General features: G+C 48.7%; 1 protein-coding gene across 1 annotated transcript in view; it reads left to right on the top strand.

Annotated features, from left to right (window-relative positions):
- CCKBR (cholecystokinin B receptor) overlaps positions 1 to 19,500 on the top strand; it is a 318,163-nt gene that overhangs the window by 73,141 nt on the left and 225,522 nt on the right. The gene's annotated exons all lie outside the window — the stretch shown is intronic.

The following is a 19,500-nucleotide window of genomic DNA, read 5'->3' as shown; positions in this document are numbered from 1 at the left end:
ACAAAACCTATGCTAATCATGACGCCAATGGGTATGTGCGTTGGTGCAAGGCAGCCAGATTGTGCCAGCACTGGCTTTCACTCAACACAGCAACTTTGGTTGCTGCACTGTGCTGCATCACGTGAAAACCTGGTGCTTGATATAGAGTTTTTCACAAACATCCTGTCCACTGTATTTAAAGTGCATTATATCTTATGGCACTTTGAGAAGGTGGACCTTATACCCTATGGCACCTGTGATAAGGTGGACATTATATCCCATGGCACTTGTGATAAGGTGGTCATTATATCCTATGGCACTTGTGATAAGGTGGACATTATATCCTATGGCACTTGTGATAAGATGAAATTTATATCCCATGGCACTTGTGATAAGGTGGACATTATACCCTATGGCACCTGTGATAAGGTGGACATTATATCCTATGGCACTTGTGATAAGGTGAACAATATACCCTATGGCTCTTTTTATAAGGTGAACATTATACCCTATGGCATTTGTGATAAGGTGAACATTATATTATACAGCACTTGTGATAACATGAACAATATACCCTATGACACTTGTGATAAGGTTGACATTATACCCTATGGCACCTGTGATAAGGTGGACATTATATCCCATGGCACTTGTGATAAGGTGGACATTATATCCTATGGCACTTGTGATAAGGTGGACATTATACCTATGGCACTTGTGATAAAGTGAACATTATATCCTATGGCATTTGTAATAACATGTTCATTATATCCTATGGCACTTGTGATAAGGTGGTCATTATACCCTATGTCACTTGTGATAATGTGAATATTATATCCTATGGCACTTGTGATAAGGTGGACATTATATCCCATGGCACCTGCAAAAAGGTGAACATGATATCCTATGGCACTTGTGATAAGGTGAACATTATACCGTATGACTCTTGTGATAAGGTGAACATTATACCCTATGGCACTTGTGATAAGGTGGACATTATATCCTATGGCACTTGTGATAAGGTGGACATTATACCCCATGGCACTTGTGATAAGGTGGACATTATATCATATGGCACTTGTGATAAGGTGGCCATTATATCATATGGCACTTGTGATAAGGTGGTCATTATATCCAATGGCACTTGTGATAAGGTGGACATTATATCCTATTGCAAAAACAACAAGTGATGGACCGAATGTGGATCAATGTCACACATTCCCCCAGTCAAAAGATCTGGGCCCAAATCCATCGTTTTTTTGCACTCCACACCACCCTGGGTTAGACAATGGCGATATGCAAATCAGCTCTGACCCTGTTGCCCCATGGGAACAGTCCAGTCCGAACTACAAAAGCCATGTCCTTCCCAGAACGGAATCAAGCATCCGAGGACCGGACCGGTTTCGAGGTAACACCTTTCATCAGCCCGGCTAGCTTGACTCCAAGTGGTGTGGAGTGCCTGGGACCCACGTCTGGGCATCCCCAGCGCACTTAGGCCAGCAATTGCAAAAACAACAAGTGATGGACCAAATGTGGATCAATGTCACACATTCCCCCAGTCAAAAGATCTGGGCCCAAATCCATCGTTTTTTTGCACTCCACACCACCCTGGGTTAGACAATGGCGATATGCAAATCAGCTCTGACCCTGTTGCCCCATGGGAACAGTCCAGTCCGAACTACAAAAGCCATGTCCTTCCCAGAACGGAATCAAGCATCCGAGGACCGGACCGGTTTCGAGGTAACACCTTTCATCAGCCCGGCTAGCTTGACTCCAAGTGGTGTGGAGTGCCTGGGACCCACGTCTGGGCATCCCCAGCGCACTTAGGCCAGCAATTGCAAAAACAACAAGTGATGGACCGAATGTGGATCAATGTCACACATTCCCCCAGTCAAAAGATCTGGGCCCAAATCCATCGTTTTTTTGCACTCCACACCACCCTGGGTTAGACAATGGCGATATGCAAATCAGCTCTGACCCTGTTGCCCCATGGGAACAGTCCAGTCCGAACTACAAAAGCCATGTCCTTCCCAGAACGGAATCAAGCATCCGAGGACCGGACCGGTTTCGAGGTAACACCTTTCATCAGCCCGGCTAGCTTGACTCCAAGTGGTGTGGAGTGCCTGGGACCCACGTCTGGGCATCCCCAGCGCACTTAGGCCACCAATTGCAAAAACAACAAGTGATGGACCGAATGTGGATCAATGTCACACATTCCCCCAGTCAAAAGATCTGGGCTCAAATCCATCGTTTTTTTGCACTCCACACCACCCTGGGTTAGACAATGGCGATATGCAAATCAGCTCTGACCCTGTTGCCCCATGGGAACAGTCCAGTCCGAACTACAAAAGCCATGTCCTTCCCAGAACGGAATCAAGCATCCGAGGACCGGACCGGTTTCGAGGTAACACCTTTCATCAGCCCGGCTAGCTTGACTCCAAGTGGTGTGGAGTGCCTGGGACCCACGTCTGGGCATCCCCAGCGCACTTAGGCCAGCAATTGCAAAAACAACAAGTGATGGACCGAATGTGGATCAATGTCACACATTCCCCCAGTCAAAAGATCTGGGCCCAAATCCATCGTTTTTTTGCACTCCACACCACCCTGGGTTAGACAATGGCGATATGCAAATCAGCTCTGACCCTGTTGCCCCATGGGAACAGTCCAGTCCGAACTACAAAAGCCATGTCCTTCCCAGAACGGAATCAAGCATCCGAGGACCGGACCGGTTTCGAGGTAACACCTTTCATCAGCCCGGCTAGCTTGACTCCAAGTGGTGTGGAGTGCCTGGGACCCACGTCTGGGCATCCCCAGCGCACTTAGGCCAGCAATTGCAAAAACAACAAGTGATGGACCGAATGTGGATCAATGTCACACATTCCCCCAGTCAAAAGATCTGGGCCCAAATCCATCGTTTTTTTGCACTCCACACCACCCTGGGTTAGACAATGGCGATATGCAAATCAGCTCTGACCCTGTTGCCCCATGGGAACAGTCCAGTCCGAACTACAAAAGCCATGTCCTTCCCAGAACGGAATCAAGCATCCGAGGACCGGACCGGTTTCGAGGTAACACCTTTCATCAGCCCGGCTAGCTTGACTCCAAGTGGTGTGGAGTGCCTGGGACCCACGTCTGGGCATCCCCAGCGCACTTAGGCCAGCAATTGCAAAAACAACAAGTGATGGACCGAATGTGGATCAATGTCACACATTCCCCCAGTCAAAAGATCTGGGCCCAAATCCATCGTTTTTTTGCACTCCACACCACCCTGGGTTAGACAATGGCGATATGCAAATCAGCTCTGACCCTGTTGCCCCATGGGAACAGTCCAGTCCGAACTACAAAAGCCATGTCCTTCCCAGAACGGAATCAAGCATCCGAGGACCGGACCGGTTTCGAGGTAACACCTTTCATCAGCCCGGCTAGCTTGACTCCAAGTGGTGTGGAGTGCCTGGGACCCACGTCTGGGCATCCCCAGCGCACTTAGGCCAGCAATTGCAAAAACAACAAGTGATGGACCGAATGTGGATCAATGTCACACATTCCCCCAGTCAAAAGATCTGGGCCCAAATCCATCGTTTTTTTGCACTCCACACCACCCTGGGTTAGACAATGGCGATATGCAAATCAGCTCTGACCCTGTTGCCCCATGGGAACAGTCCAGTCCGAACTACAAAAGCCATGTCCTTCCCAGAACGGAATCAAGCATCCGAGGACCGGACCGGTTTCGAGGTAACACCTTTCATCAGCCCGGCTAGCTTGACTCCAAGTGGTGTGGAGTGCCTGGGACCCACGTCTGGGCATCCCCAGCGCACTTAGGCCAGCAATTGCAAAAACAACAAGTGATGGACCGAATGTGGATCAATGTCACACATTCCCCCAGTCAAAAGATCTGGGCCCAAATCCATCGTTTTTTTGCACTCCACACCACCCTGGGTTAGACAATGGCGATATGCAAATCAGCTCTGACCCTGTTGCCCCATGGGAACAGTCCAATCCGAACTACAAAAGCCATGTCCTTCCCAGAACGGAATCAAGCATCCGAGGACCGGACCGGTTTCGAGGTAACACCTTTCATCAGCCCGGCTAGCTTGACTCCAAGTGGTGTGGAGTGCCTGGGACCCACGTCTGGGCATCCCCAGCGCACTTAGGCCAGCAATTGCAAAAACAACAAGTGATGGACCGAATGTGGATCAATGTCACACATTCCCCCAGTCAAAAGATCTGGGCCCAAATCCATCGTTTTTTTGCACTCCACACCACCCTGGGTTAGACAATGGCGATATGCAAATCAGCTCTGACCCTGTTGCCCCATGGGAACAGTCCAGTCCGAACTACAAAAGCCATGTCCTTCCCAGAACGGAATCAAGCATCCGAGGACCGGACCGGTTTCGAGGTAACACCTTTCATCAGCCCGGCTAGCTTGACTCCAAGTGGTGTGGAGTGCCTGGCACCCACGTCTGGGCATCCCCAGCGCACTTAGGCCAGCAATTGCAAAAACAACAAGTGATGGACCGAATGTGGATCAATGTCACACATTCCCCCAGTCAAAAGATCTGGGCCCAAATCCATCGTTTTTTTGCGCTCCACACCACCCTGGGTTAGACAATGGCGATATGCAAATCAGCTCTGACCCTGTTGCCCCATGGGAACAGTCCAGTCCGAACTACAAAAGCCATGTCCTTCCCAGAACGGAATCAAGCATCCGAGGACCGGACCGGTTTCGAGGTAACACCTTTCATCAGCCCGGCTAGCTTGACTCCAAGTGGTGTGGAGTGCCTGGGACCCACGTCTGGGCATCCCCAGCGCACTTAGGCCAGCAATTGCAAAAACAACAAGTGATGGACCGAATGTGGATCAATGTCACACATTCCCCCAGTCAAAAGATCTGGGCCCAAATCCATCGTTTTTTTGCGCTCCACACCACCCTGGGTTAGACAATGGCGATATGCAAATCAGCTCTGACCCTGTTGCCCCATGGGAACAGTCCAGTCCGAACTACAAAAGCCATGTCCTTCCCAGAACGGAATCAAGCATCCGAGGACCGGACCGGTTTCGAGGTAACACCTTTCATCAGCCCGGCTAGCTTGACTCCAAGTGGTGTGGAGTGCCTGGGACCCACGTCTGGGCATCCCCAGCGCACTTAGGCCAGCAATTGCAAAAACAACAAGTGATGGACCGAATGTGGATCAATGTCACACATTCCCCCAGTCAAAAGATCTGGGCCCAAATCCATCGTTTTTTTGCACTCCACACCACCCTGGGTTAGACAATGGCGATATGCAAATCAGCTCTGACCCTGTTGCCCCATGGGAACAGTCCAGTCCGAACTACAAAAGCCATGTCCTTCCCAGAACGGAATCAAGCATCCGAGGACCGGACCGGTTTCGAGGTAACACCTTTCATCAGCCCGGCTAGCTTGACTCCAAGTGGTGTGGAGTGCCTGGGACCCACGTCTGGGCATCCCCAGCGCACTTAGGCCAGCAATTGCAAAAACAACAAGTGATGGACCGAATGTGGATCAATGTCACACATTCCCCCAGTCAAAAGATCTGGGCCCAAATCCATCGTTTTTTTGCACTCCACACCACCCTGGGTTAGACAATGGCGATATGCAAATCAGCTCTGACCCTGTTGCCCCATGGGAACAGTCCAGTCCGAACTACAAAAGCCATGTCCTTCCCAGAACGGAATCAAGCATCCGAGGACCGGACCGGTTTCGAGGTAACACCTTTCATCAGCCCGGCTAGCTTGACTCCAAGTGGTGTGGAGTGCCTGGGACCCACGTCTGGGCATCCCCAGCGCACTTAGGCCAGCAATTGCAAAAACAACAAGTGATGGACCGAATGTGGATCAATGTCACACATTCCCCCAGTCAAAAGATCTGGGCCCAAATCCATCGTTTTTTTGCACTCCACACCACCCTGGGTTAGACAATGGCGATATGCAAATCAGCTCTGACCCTGTTGCCCCATGGGAACAGTCCAGTCCGAACTACAAAAGCCATGTCCTTCCCAGAACGGAATCAAGCATCCGAGGACCGGACCGGTTTCGAGGTAACACCTTTCATCAGCCCGGCTAGCTTGACTCCAAGTGGTGTGGAGTGCCTGGGACCCACGTCTGGGCATCCCCAGCGCACTTAGGCCAGCAATTGCAAAAACAACAAGTGATGGACCGAATGTGGATCAATGTCACACATTCCCCCAGTCAAAAGATCTGGGCCCAAATCCATCGTTTTTTTGCACTCCACACCACCCTGGGTTAGACAATGGCGATATGCAAATCAGCTCTGACCCTGTTGCCCCATGGGAACAGTCCAGTCCGAACTACAAAAGCCATGACCTTCCCAGAACGGAATCAAGCATCCGAGGACCGGACCGGTTTCGAGGTAACACCTTTCATCAGCCCGGCTAGCTTGACTCCAAGTGGTGTGGAGTGCCTGGCACTAGTGATAAGGTGAACATTAAATCCTATGGCCATTGTGATAAGGTCAACATTATATCCTATGGCCCTTGTGATAAGGCCAACATTATATCCTATAGCCCTTGTGATAAGGCCAACATTATATCCTATGGCCCTTGTGATAAGGCCAACATTATATCCTATGGCACTTGTGATAAGGTGGACATTATACCCTATGGCACTTGTGATAATGTGAACATTATATCCTATGGCACTTGTAATACGGTGGACATTATATCTTATGGCACTTGTGATAAGGTGGACATTATATCATATTGCACTTGTGATTAGGTGGACATTATATCCTATGGCACTAGTGATAAGGTGGACATTATATCCTATGGCACTAGTGATAAGGTGGACATTATATCCTATGGCACTAGTGATAAGGTGGACATTATATCATATGGCACTTGTGATAAGATGAACATTATACCCCATGGCACTTGTGATAAGGTGAACATTATACCCCATGGCACTTGTGATAAGGTGGACATTATATCATATGGCATTTGTGATAAGATGAACATTATACCCCATGGCACGTGTGATAAGGTGGACATTATATCATATGGCACTTGTGATAAGGTGGACATTATATCCTATGGCACTAGTGATAAGGTGGACATTATATCCTATGGCACTAGTGATAAGATGGACATTATATCATATGGCACTTGTGATAAGGTGGTCATTATATCCTATGGCACTAGTGATAAGGTGGTCATTATATCCTATGGCACTAGTGATAAGGTGGACATTATATCCTATGGCACTAGCGATAAGGTGGATATTATATCCTATGGCACTAGTGATAAGGTGGACATTATATCCTATGGCACTAGTGAAAAGGTGAACATTATATCCTATGGCACTTGTGATAAGGTCCAAAACAAAGACTGAGTTAGGTAGATCTGACCGAGGGGACGGAATGGCACCCAGAGGATGGCCACGAGGCGGATAGACAGGGGTTTATCATTGAATTGCTTTCGTTTGCGCCTAGACTCATGATTCTGTGGTAGTCAACAAACCCAGCATGATGCTCGCACTAGTCAGCAGTACCACTCAAATGTTTTAATCCAGCATCGCTTGAATATGTCTGTGCACCACCCAGAAGCAGTTATATTCAGTGTGCTCTAGACAGCTGTCGACCCCTCTGTAATGAGCGCACTTTGCCACCCAATTACTGGAGCAAAATGCATTTTCCAATGACACGCGTTAACCATGCGATGCTGTGTTCTGTGTAAACACATTTTAATTAATCTGCACAGGAAAAGCCGGTGTTTCCGCCTTGGTAGATACTACTGCTGACTTACAAAGGCACGTGCACCATTTATGATTTGGAAATGGTGAAATATATTTTTGTGGCTCTGAATTAAATCTCGTTGATTGCCATCAGGCACATTGATGTGGGCCTGTGTGCACCAGTGCCCGCGCACCTGCACCCCTGCTCTACAATTAGGTGGTAAATAGCAAAAGGGTCATTGAAGATGTATTTTTCCTCCTATGTCTGGCTTCATGATCCTAGCTGCACCATTATGGGACCGCGTAACCACTGGAAGCACCAAGCAATGCTTCTGTCACTGGAAGCACCAAGCAATGCTTGTGTCACTGGAAGTACCAGGCGCTGCTTGTGTCACTGGAAGTATCAGGCGCTGCTTGCGTCACTGGAAGTACCAGGCGCTGCTTGTGTCACTGGAAGTACCAGGCCCTGCTTGTGTCACTGGAAGTACCAGGCGCTGCTTGTGTCACTGGAAGTACCAAGCGCTGCTTGTGTCACTGGAAGTACCAGGCGCTGCTTGTGTCACTGGAAGCACCAAGCAATGCTGTGTCACTGGAAGCACCAGACGCTGCTTGTGTCACTGGAAGTACCAGGCGCTGCTTGTATCACTGGAAGTACCAGGCCCTGCTTGTGTCACTGGAAGTACCAGGCACTGCTTAAGTCACTGGAAGTACCAGGCGCTGCTTGTGTCACTGGAAGTACCAGGCCCTGCTTGTGTCACTGGAAGTACCAGGCGCTGCTTGTGTCACTGGAAGTACCAAGCGCTGCTTGTGTCACTGGAAGTACCAGGCGCTGCTTGTGTCACTGGAAGTACCAGGCGCTGCTTGTGTCACTGGAAGTACCAAGCGCTGCTTGTGTCACTGGAAGTACCAGGCGCTGCTTATGTCACTGGAAGTACCAGGCGCTGCTTGTGTCACTGGAAGTACCAGTCGCTGCTTGTGTCACTGAAAGTACCAGGCGCTGCTTGTGTCACTGGAAGTACCAGGCGCTGCTTGTGTCACTGGAAGTACCAGGCGCTGCTTGTGTCACTGGAAGTACCAAGCGCTGCTTGTGTCACTGGAAGTACCAAGCGCTGCTTGTGTCACTGGAAGTCCCAGGCGCTGCTTGTGTCACTGGAAGTACGAAGCGCGGCTTTTGTCACTGGAAGTACCAAGCACTGCTTGTGTCACTGGAAGTACCAGGCGCTGCTTGTTTCATTGGAAGTACCAGGCGCTGCTTGTGTCATTGGAAGTACCAGGCGCTTCTTGTGTCACTGGAATTACCAGGCCCTGCTTGTGTCACTGGAAGTACCAGGCGCTGCTTGTGTCACTGGAAGTACCAAGCACTGCTTGTGTCACTGGAATTACCAGGCGCTGCTTGTGTCACTGGAATTACCAGGCCCTGCTTGTGTCACTGGAAGTACCAGGCGCTGCTTGTGTCACTGGAAGTACCAAGCCTTGCTTGTGTCACTGGAAGTACCAAGCGCTTCTTGTGTCACTGAAAGTACCAGGCTTTGCTTGTGTCACTGGAAGTACCAGGCGCTGCTTGTGTCACTGGAAGTACCAGGCGCTGCTTGTGTCAATGGAAGTACCAGCAGCTGCTTGTGTCACTGGAAGTACCAGGCGCTTCTTGTGTCACTGGAGTACCAGGCGCTGCTTGTGTCACTGGAAGTACCAAGCGCTGCTTGTGTCACTGGAAGTACCAGGCGCTGCTTGTGTCACTGGAAGTACCAGGCGCTGCTTGTGTCACTGGAAGTACCAGGCACTGCTTGTGTCATTGGAAGTACCAGGCGCTGCTTGTGTCATTGGAAGTACCGGGTGCTGCTTGTGTCACTGGAAGTACCAGGCGCTGATTGTGTCACTGGAAGTACCAGGCGCTGCTTGTGTCACTGGAAGTACCAGGCGCTGCTTGTGTCACTGGAAGTACCAGGCACTGCTTGTGGCACTGGAAGTACCAGGCGCTGCTTGTGTCACTAGAAGTACCAGGTGCTGATTGCGTCACTGGAAGTACTAGGCGCTGCTTGTGTCACTGGAAGTACCAGGCGCTGCTTGTGTCACTGGAAGTACCAGGCGCTGCTTGTGTCACTGGAAGTACCAAGCGCTGCTTGTGTCACTGGAAGGACCAGCCGCTGCTTGTGTCACTGGAAGTACCAGGCCCTGCTTGTGTCACTGGAAGTACCAGGCGCTGCTTGTGTCACTGGAAGTACCAAGCGCTGCTTGTGTCACTGGAAGTACCAGGCGCTGCTTGTGTCACTAGAAGCACCAAGCAATGCTTGTGGAACTGGAAGCACCAGACGCTGCTTGTGTCACTGGAAGTACCAGGCGCTGCTTGTTTCACTGGAAGTACCAGGCCCTGCTTGTGTCACTGGAAGTACCAGTCGCTGCTTGTGTCACTGAAAGTACCAGGCGCTGCTTGTGTCACTGGAAGTACCAGGCGCTGCTTGTGTCACTGGAAGTACCAGGCGCTGCTTGTGTCACTGGAAGTACCAAGCGCTGCTTGCGTCACTGGAAGTACCAGGCGCTGCTTGTGTCACTGGAAGTACCAGGCACTGCTTGTGTCACTGGAAGTACCAGGCGCTGCTTGTGTCACTGGAAGTACCAGGCCCTGCTTGTGTCACTGGAAGTACCAGGCGCTGCTTGTGTCACTGGAAGTACCAAGCGCTGCTTGTGTCACTGGAAGTATCAGGCGCTGCTTGTGTCACTGGAAGTACCAGGCGCTTCTTGTGTCACTGGAAGTACCAGGCTCTGCTTGTGTCACTGGAAGTACCAGGCGCTGCTTGTGTCACTGGAAGTACCAAGCGCTGCTTGTGTCACTGGAAGTACCAGGCGCTGCTTGTGTCACTGGAAGTACCAAGTGCTGCTTGGGCACAGCTCAGTTCCCATTTCGTAGGTCTGGCTATACAGAGCTTTAGCTGTAGCCCCATTAGGAATCCTGAAAGACCCTCGGAAGGATGAACGCAGCCACAAACTGCATTCATACTTATGTGGCGAAGGAAGGGGGACTTTATCATCCCCTTATGGGCCATTGTGCAGGGTTATCCTGTGCAGAAACACACAGCATGACCCCTGCGACACTGTCAATGCCTGTGCCTAGGCACCTGTAGCCTGCACTGGGTGTTGAGGTAAAAGGTAGCCAAGAAAAACACATTCAACATGTCTCTCCATGGCCTTTTGGGCCATGTGCCTGATCACGACCATGGGGTCAGAGGCGGCTGGTGACATTTGAAATTGGTGGGGCGTTAAATTGGCGGTGGAGAAAAGTCCATATCTTATTGTCCTGTATTGGCACCCGCTCTCCACTCAAGGCTGACATCACAAAAGCTGTATAATGTCCCCGCGTTATGTGCGACACCTTCATCCAGCCCAGTCTATTTCACTCAACAGCACAGCATGCTTGATTTTTTTTATTTTACATTTTGTGTCCTAACAATAAATGACACCGGTGAAAAGGCGGAACCCTGCAGCCAGGGGCGACGCATACCACTGCTGTGGGCATGAGTTATAATTCCGGATGCAGGCTGGCTGCGCCCAGCACAGGGTATTAGTCTAGAGGAAGTAACTTGGCAGAGGACTGTGTCGCTGCAGCGCTACCGGCTAATTTTTTAAACAAATAAGTGTACTGCGAGCTCTTCGACGTGATTTAATGTTGCAGCGGAACATAGAGCCCCATCCTTTCAAAGACATTATTATTCATTGAATAAAAACCACTTTATGAACCGCAAGATGAGTCGACATACCACAATCACCACGGGCACCTTAACGGCGAGGAGCACAAAAAGGCTGTTTATACAGATTACACATTCCCCTCAGTTTCCACACCCGTGCCCCCGCCCCCCATCCCCCCATCCTGCCGCCATGGAGCCGAGTCCTGTAATGTTAGCCCGCACTGTGGTGAGACTATAAATGCCTTTAGCTTCGGTTCACATTCCTGGTTTTTGATAAACACCTAAGAATTATTACGTCCTCAATAATACCTCTGTCAAACATTTTCATGGTTTTTAAAAAGGAGGCTCCTGCTCTACGGATTTGGCTGCTTGCCTACAAAAGACTGTGCACTGCCATGGGAATGTTCTCTTGCAACAAAGTCATGCTCTTGCTGTGCCTACCTGAGAGTGGTCGACCTGCATTTAAAAATACAGTATAAATATAAAAAACTTACCTTGGAGTCCTGGATTTTGAATGCTGCCGCCCGCTGCGTCTGACGTGTGTGGGCTCTCGTCACGGAAAGTGCAGGCAGCCTCCCTCCCCTCCATGGCAGCCGGCGCTGATTGGTTCGGCCGGCTGCCCTAACCCACGTCATTTCTGCTAGTCTGCATCCTGCAGAACGAAGAGTGGGAGGAGGCTTGGGGGAGCGGCTTGCCCACTGTTGCTAATACTGTCTGTTTGGACAGCCTCTCAGGCTGTCCAAACAGTCCGTATTCACAACATTGGGCAAGCCACTCCCCCAAGCCACTCCCCCCTGCCCTGAGGCTCGAGTAATCAAGTTCTGCTGACTGCTTTCTCGCCGTGCGAGAAGGGCAGGCAGAAACAAATGGTAGTTATAAATAAATAACTACCATTTGTTTCTGCCTTCTTCTCGCACGGTGAGAAAACAGGGGGGCGGCGCCCAAACGCCCCCATGGTAGAACCGCCGCTGCATGGGGTATTTCTCAAGCAGGGCAATTTCCTAATTTACACAGATCCATACTCCTAGTGAAATGACGGACCGCCTATCACCATCACATGGCTGCTAACTTTGTGAGATCCAATCTGTAACCGCCATGGTGTTGGCACAAACATCTGCGGCCCTTTCTGTAATACCAAAGTGCCCCAGGGGAACAGATTGGGCTCAATCATCCGCTCCTGTCCCAGGGGTAGTTGCAGAAGTCCTTCTCCCGATGGCTTGTGGGGGGCCATCGGTGAACTCTTGTGCATGAAACAAGACACAAAGACTGACAGCCAGTCAGGCACTACCCAATCAATGACCTGCTACCATGCTATGGGGTCATCAACAGCTTGCCCCACCCCTGGATATAATGCTGATGAGCCTCAGTGATGTGGAGCGAGCACGGTGCAACCAACGCTGCAGGATAATAAAACAGACTCATTAAGTAGTCAAACATCACAAAGTGCCTTGATAGCATAATGGACTGTTATAAATAATACAGGTTGTAAAATGCACCGAAACATCTCAAACCTTATGTAATACACTAGCTGACTATTTCTCAGATAAGGTCACATCCATATTTAAGGACTTTACTCCCAACTCTGATAATATGTCTTTTACGAATACAAAACACAAACTGAACACAGATACTTTCACTGAATTCACCCAGGTATCTTCGTGTCGTATTCACAAATTAATTTCGTCAATTAAATCAGGTTCTCCTCTGGACCCCTGTCACCCGTCTATACTTCATACCATTCCAGACACTATCACGTTACCACTGACACATATCTGTAACATTATGTTTTCATCAGGTGTTTACCCTAACATTTGGAAAAACACCATAATCAAACCACTCCTAAAAAAACCATCGCTTGATCCATCCGAGTCATCCAGCTACCGTCCCATTGCATCATTGCCATTTCCTGCTAAGATCTTTGAATCGGTCATGAACGAACAACTATCTGACTACATTCAAGCCAATAACCTATTAGACGACACCCAGTTCGGTTTTCGTCAAGGACATGGGACAGAAACGGCTCTGATTAAGGCCGCTGACGAAATAAGAACTACTATGGACAACGATGGACAGGCTGTTCTGATTCTGCTGGACTTGTCGGCGGCTTTCGACACGGTCGATCACTCTACCTTGATCGGCCGTGTCGAGGCCATCGGTATCAAACATAAGGCCAAAGACCTTATAGCATCTTTCCTGGCCGACCGTAAACAGGCAGTTAAGCTGGGCTCATTTACTTCCCCGACATTCGCCCTTCCTTGCGGTGTTCCACAGGGCTCCTCGCTGAGTCCGACCCTTTTTAACATTTACGTGTCGGACTTGGCGAGGGTTATAAAAGCGTACAATATTAATTTGACCACTTACGCCGATGATACCCAGCTGGTATTATCTATTCACAAAAATGGACCCACTATAGCGGCTAACTTCAAAGACGGCATGCGGGCCATCAGCTGCTGGATGGCCTCTAACTGTCTTAAATTGAATTCTTCTAAGACCGAAGTTATGCTGTTTGGTAAGGTTCAGCCGGCCTGGTCTCCTTTATGGTGGCCGGAGGAAATGGGCACCCCACCTGAACCAGTCAGCAAAGTGAGAAACCTAGGTGTTATATTTGATGAGAAACTCCATTTCCATCACCATGTGAATTCCGTAGTTTCTTCGTCATTCAACATCTTGCGAAAAATTAAGAAGCTTTTGCCATACCTACCTACCACCGCTGGCAAAACTCTCATTTCAACCCTAGTGTTTTCTCGCACTGATTATTGCAATGCCCTTTTCCTCAACGCTCAGGAAAAAGTAATCGCAAAACTGCAAACGATTCAGAACGCCTCCGCCAGAGTTCTACTTGGTATCCCAAAATTTACCTCTGTTTCAACACAATTAGCTCAATTGCATTGGCTCCCGGTGAGGAGCCGCATTAAGTTTAAGTCCTTGTGTATTGTTTACAAGGCAATAAACAACATGGGACCCAAATTTCTTAGAAATTCCCTTAAGTCTCTACCAACCCCCAGAACGCTTCGTTCCAACACCGCCCACCTGCTTCAAATCTCTAGAACAAGGAAAGTCAATTGGGGTGACAGACGTTTTGGCATTGCAGCAGCAAGATTGTGGAATTCTCTCCCTCTTAACATTAAATCTAGCCCCACACTGCTTATTTTTAGAAAGTTACTTAAAACATGGCTGTTTTCTCAATAAACTAACTAGCAACTTCAGATATAGAGCTCTGCATCTGTTCTCTGAATCACTGGTAATAGACCTAGCTCCCAGCGCCGAGACACCCACGGGTAATTGCTGCGCTTTAAAAATCACAAAAATAAATAAATAAATAAGCGTCATGGGAAGAGTGCAACGCTGTGTGTGAGATGCGCACATGCGCAGAGACTGTTGCCGCATCACAGAGCATTGCGGCCACCAAGCTGGGCTTGAGAGCAGTGCCTGGCTGAAATCCAAAATCAAAAAGGAGAATAAATACATTACAGCCAGGCACCATAATGAAGCCAGTTCAAAACACATTCATACAAAATAAATCCCACTGCTATAGAAAATGCATGGATTGCTTCAAATAGAAACACTACACACATTAGTGGAGAAGTGTGGCTCAATGGTTAGAGCAGCAGACCTAGATGCAGAGCGCTGGCCAGGGACCAGGGTTCGATTCCCGCCTCGGCGGGATCGGGCTTAAATTCCTCTGATCGGGTATTCTTGCCTCAGTGCCGAATCTAAGCATGGGCTCCACGCTGCAACTCTGGGCAATAGCTTGCTTAGTCTCCACAACGGCCCCCGATACACAAGGGATGCCTGGTTTCACCATGGGATGCCCAGGAGTGGACACCTCACAAGGAAAATCCAGGAGGGGTTCCCTTGTGGTAGGAGTACAAGCGCTGGGATGCTTACGGGTTACTGTTCGCGCTATACAAATACAACACATTTATACAAATACAACACATTTACATCCCAAGGAGCTCCATTTTATTAAAGTGAGAAATCTGGGCCATAGGGTCCAAGGGCAGTCAGACTCCAGACACCTTTTTAGGTCTGGATTGGCAGCAAGCGTCACTGACCTTATGTGATTAACAGAAAAAGAGTTTTAACCCCACCCATTCTGATGACGAGCAGAGCTCGTCATCAGCTACGGTGCTCTTGTGCTGATGACGAGCTGAGCTCGTCATGGCCGTTGGAACGCTCACACGCGGGGCTAATTCACCTGCTGTGCTGAGCCTTCTAAGGAACGGGCACAGCCGTGACGAGCTCAGCTCATCATCAGCACACGAGCACTGTGGCTGATGACGAGCTGAGCTCGTCATCAGCACAGGGGTGCTATGCGCGCACCCCCCACCACCTCCCCCCCCCCCCAGCACAGCGGGGAAACAAGCCCCGCAGCCAAAGGGTTAAGAAGCATTAATGAGAGAGGGACTTTTGCTCCGCCCACTTGTTGTTTTTCCTTCTTACTAGAGTTGATTGGGCAAAAGAGTGCTCAGTACGGTAGGCCTGGGTTGGCTGTAGCGACAAGCCAATGATCAAGGCCTTAGGCCTGTTTGGTTCATTAGGAAAAGTTATTCCAGGTACCATGGCTATGCTCGGTTTACTATTAAAAAGTTATGACAAAGGACAGTTGGCCTGAATTTAGGTTGTGTGACGCTACCACACACGCGTAAAACACACATACCTTAACCTGGCGGTCTTTACATTGACTGTATCTTTACCACACATGCCTTTACCAAGCACGTCTTTACAATTAATTTAATTGGCTTGGCAAGGCATGATTGGTAAAGGTATATGTGTGGTAAAGATCCCACCGCAGCCCCCCCTGCCCTGAGCCCTAAAATGTGGCCCTCCTGCATTGAAATTAACCCGCCTCAGCCCTATTAACTACCTCAATCCCCTACCCGGAGCCGTAAAACAAGGCACCCTTGGCCCAAATAAACTACTCCAGCCCCAGCACCCCTACCCTGAGCCCTTTAGCCTGGCCCCCTGGCGCAAATAAACTACCCCAACGCTGGCACCCTCACCTTGAGCCCGAAAACCTAGGCCCTAGCCCTGAAAACTGCCCCTCCACCCGTCCCCACTGCACTGAAAACAAACTCAACTCAACTCCATCCCGCCACCCTGCGCCCAAAAACAGCCCTCAGTCCTAAAACCCCCACCTACCGTCAGCCCAAGCCGAACTTACCAAGCCGCGTCCTGGTCCTTCTTCCTGCAGCGATCCTTCCGGTTTCTCTCCCCGTCCATCCGCTCAAACAGCGAGAACACCGACTGCCTTAACCACACATATGCGTAGTTAAGGCAAGCGTTGCTCCGCTTGTGGAGAAACGGCACGCATGCCTAAGCCTGCTTTGTGAGGGCTGTTTCCCCTGAATTATTTAATATGAAAAGCATATGCTAAATCCAATAGGCCTTTGCGGAACTGCTTGTCAAATACCATAAGAAGTGGCTTTCCATTGTAAGCTCTCTCATAAACACAATAGGAATGTTTTTTACCCTGGGAAGTCCTTTGCCAAACACCAAAGTTAGGGGTTTACATTTTAAACCTCTGACTAATGCAACAGGAAGAGATTTTACATTATTAATAATAATAATAATAATACCGACATTTATAGAGCGCGAACAGCTACCGCTACTGAGGTCTCCCGGCTCTCCAGCAGCGGCAGCATGCAGCAGTGGCCGGAAAAGCAGACCCCTGTGAATCCCCTGTGAAACTGACCCAGAGTAAAGAGCCAAGTTTTCACAGCCTCCCTAAATACTGGCAAAGAGTTCCATAGTTTGGTAGCTCCAACCGTGAAAGATCTGCCACCCAGCCGAGCTTTCGTAAATCGTGGAGCCCAGAGCAGATTTTGAGAATTGAACCTCAGTGAACGCTTCTGCTTATAATGACAGAGCCGGCGTTTCAGATAACATCGACATTTGCCATGAAATGACCGGAAAGCAAAGGTCAGAGCCTTACACCCGATTCTCCTCGCCACTGGTAGCCAGTGGAGCTCTTTGATATGCGGAGAGATATGATGACGGAATGGAGCACGTCTAATCAGTCTCGCAGCCGCATTCTGTACCATCTGCAATCTTCTAACTAGGGACACTGGCAGGCCCAAATAAAGGCCGTTTGCATAGTCCAGCCTGAATGTCACAGTGGGATGGATTATGGTTTTGCAGCAATTCTCCGGCAGAAGATAAAGAAATTTCGGCAAATTTCGTACTTTGCTGAAACAGGAGGCTGTCACTTGCCGGATTTGGTCTGAGAAGGAGAGATTTGCTTCCCAGTGTACCCCCAGAATTTTTGCAGTAACTGCTGGGAGGGGGTGGGGTGGCATTTCAACATTGTAAACTCTTTTACAAGTGAGTAGGAAGGGGTTAGGACAGATATACCTGTTACGTCCAGCCACACTAGATGGTTTCTGTCTCCAAAAGGAGAGTTAATGTTCATGGCAATGTATACTTTGCTTCTGTCTACACTGTTTGATAGGTCTCCTAGGCAATGACCACATGGAAATGCTGATGTACATGTTAAAGTCAATCGGCTTATTAATTAATTTTTAAATGTGTGACAAAAACTGAAGGCCTCTCATTTTTCATTGCCGATTACTTGACAAAGCCTGTAGATTTAAACTTTTTGTTGGTTAAAAGTCTCACATTTTTCAACTGGCCCATGTTGGACCACTGCTATGTTTTTATAATCAGAGCCAGCCTGTATGGAGATTGTCACATGGGACCTTGCAGATAACAGAAGCAGATCACATTCACACGGTTACCTTCTTCCTGTCATATTTCTTTAGGGTACATCATTTGCACCCTGCTTAATCTGCAAATCCCCTTCTATAAGTGGGGTTCCAATTTGTAATTCAACCTGTAAGCTTGTAAATATGTTTTATTTTTATTGTTGTACCTAATTGTGTGTGCATTAAAGAACTTTTTAGTTTAAAAAAAATCCCTGACTGGACGTTAACACATTGAGAGTGAACGTGTGCCGCTGTGTTCTGAGTGTCTAGCCCTCTGCACCTCCCTGAGTCAGCCTCGGGCGGCTCTCCCTAGTTACCCTGTGGGGCAAGTACTTAAGTGTGCACTTGGGCCCCAGTATGAGAGTCAGAGGTCCCCAGGGGCCCCAGGACACCGCGGTGAAAGAGCCCCATTTGACACATTTGAGGCTGCGACCTTCCACCTGCTCTGAGAGGTCCTAAACCAGATTTCTCAAATAAAATAGGAAGGTCTTTTACATTATCAACTCTGACAAGTGCAATAGATAAAGGTTTCGCAAGGTGAAGCATGTTCACAGCACCATAGAACGGATCTTTAGATTGTGAACTCTCTGACACGTGCAGTAGGAAGGGGCTTACATTTAAAACCCAGGAAAGCACTAGAAAGGTAGGTTCTAAACAGTAAATCGTTTGTCAAACACAATAGGAAGGGGATTTGCTTTATGAACATCATTAAAAACACCATTGGAAGGGGCTTTACATGTTGAACTATGTGACAAATACAATAGGAAGGGGTTTAATACAGATTCCCTTTTTAGGTCTGGCCACAGTAAATGCTCGGTGTTCACAGAGAGAGACTTTATGTTCACGTCAATGTCTACGTTCGGGGTGCCTAAAATGTTTGAGGGGTCTTTCTAGGCTTAGAACACAGGGCCATTTAAAACCCCACTAGTCTTGCTTTATGTATTTTTAAATGTGGTAACAAAATCTTTCTGCCTCTCATTTTACTATGTGTATGACACACTAAAGCTCGTAGGCCTAAACTTGCTGATTGTGAAAAGATTCATATTTTGAACTAGGCCCATACGGGGGCATTGGCTGGTTTTCAGGGTAAGGGCCTGTTGGGGGCAGATTGACACCTGGTACCACTCAGGTCAAAGAAACAGACTCGATGTACTGGGTTAGTTGCCCCATGTGATATTTCTTTGGGTATGTATTTTGCATCCTGCAATTCTGCGAGACCCCTTAAGGTGGGGGTCTAATTTGCACCTGTACTTGAAATCTTACAAATATTTGTAATTTTGTAGGTATTATTTAGTTGTGTTTTCGTGACAGTACTTTTCATTTTTAGAAACGCATTGTCTGGACATTTAATTTTTGTTATTTTTGTGCATGGTTGAGTTTTGATTTTCTAGCCCCATTACTCCTCTGAGTCATGCTTGTGTTCATGTTAA

Source organism: Lissotriton vulgaris, chromosome 8 (assembly GCF_964263255.1).
Source record: "Lissotriton vulgaris chromosome 8, aLisVul1.2, whole genome shotgun sequence".
In the NCBI taxonomy this organism is placed as follows: domain Eukaryota; kingdom Metazoa; phylum Chordata; class Amphibia; order Caudata; family Salamandridae; genus Lissotriton; species Lissotriton vulgaris.
Note: the sequence above shows the minus strand (reverse complement) of the source record. Positions and strands in the feature narration are given on the sequence as shown.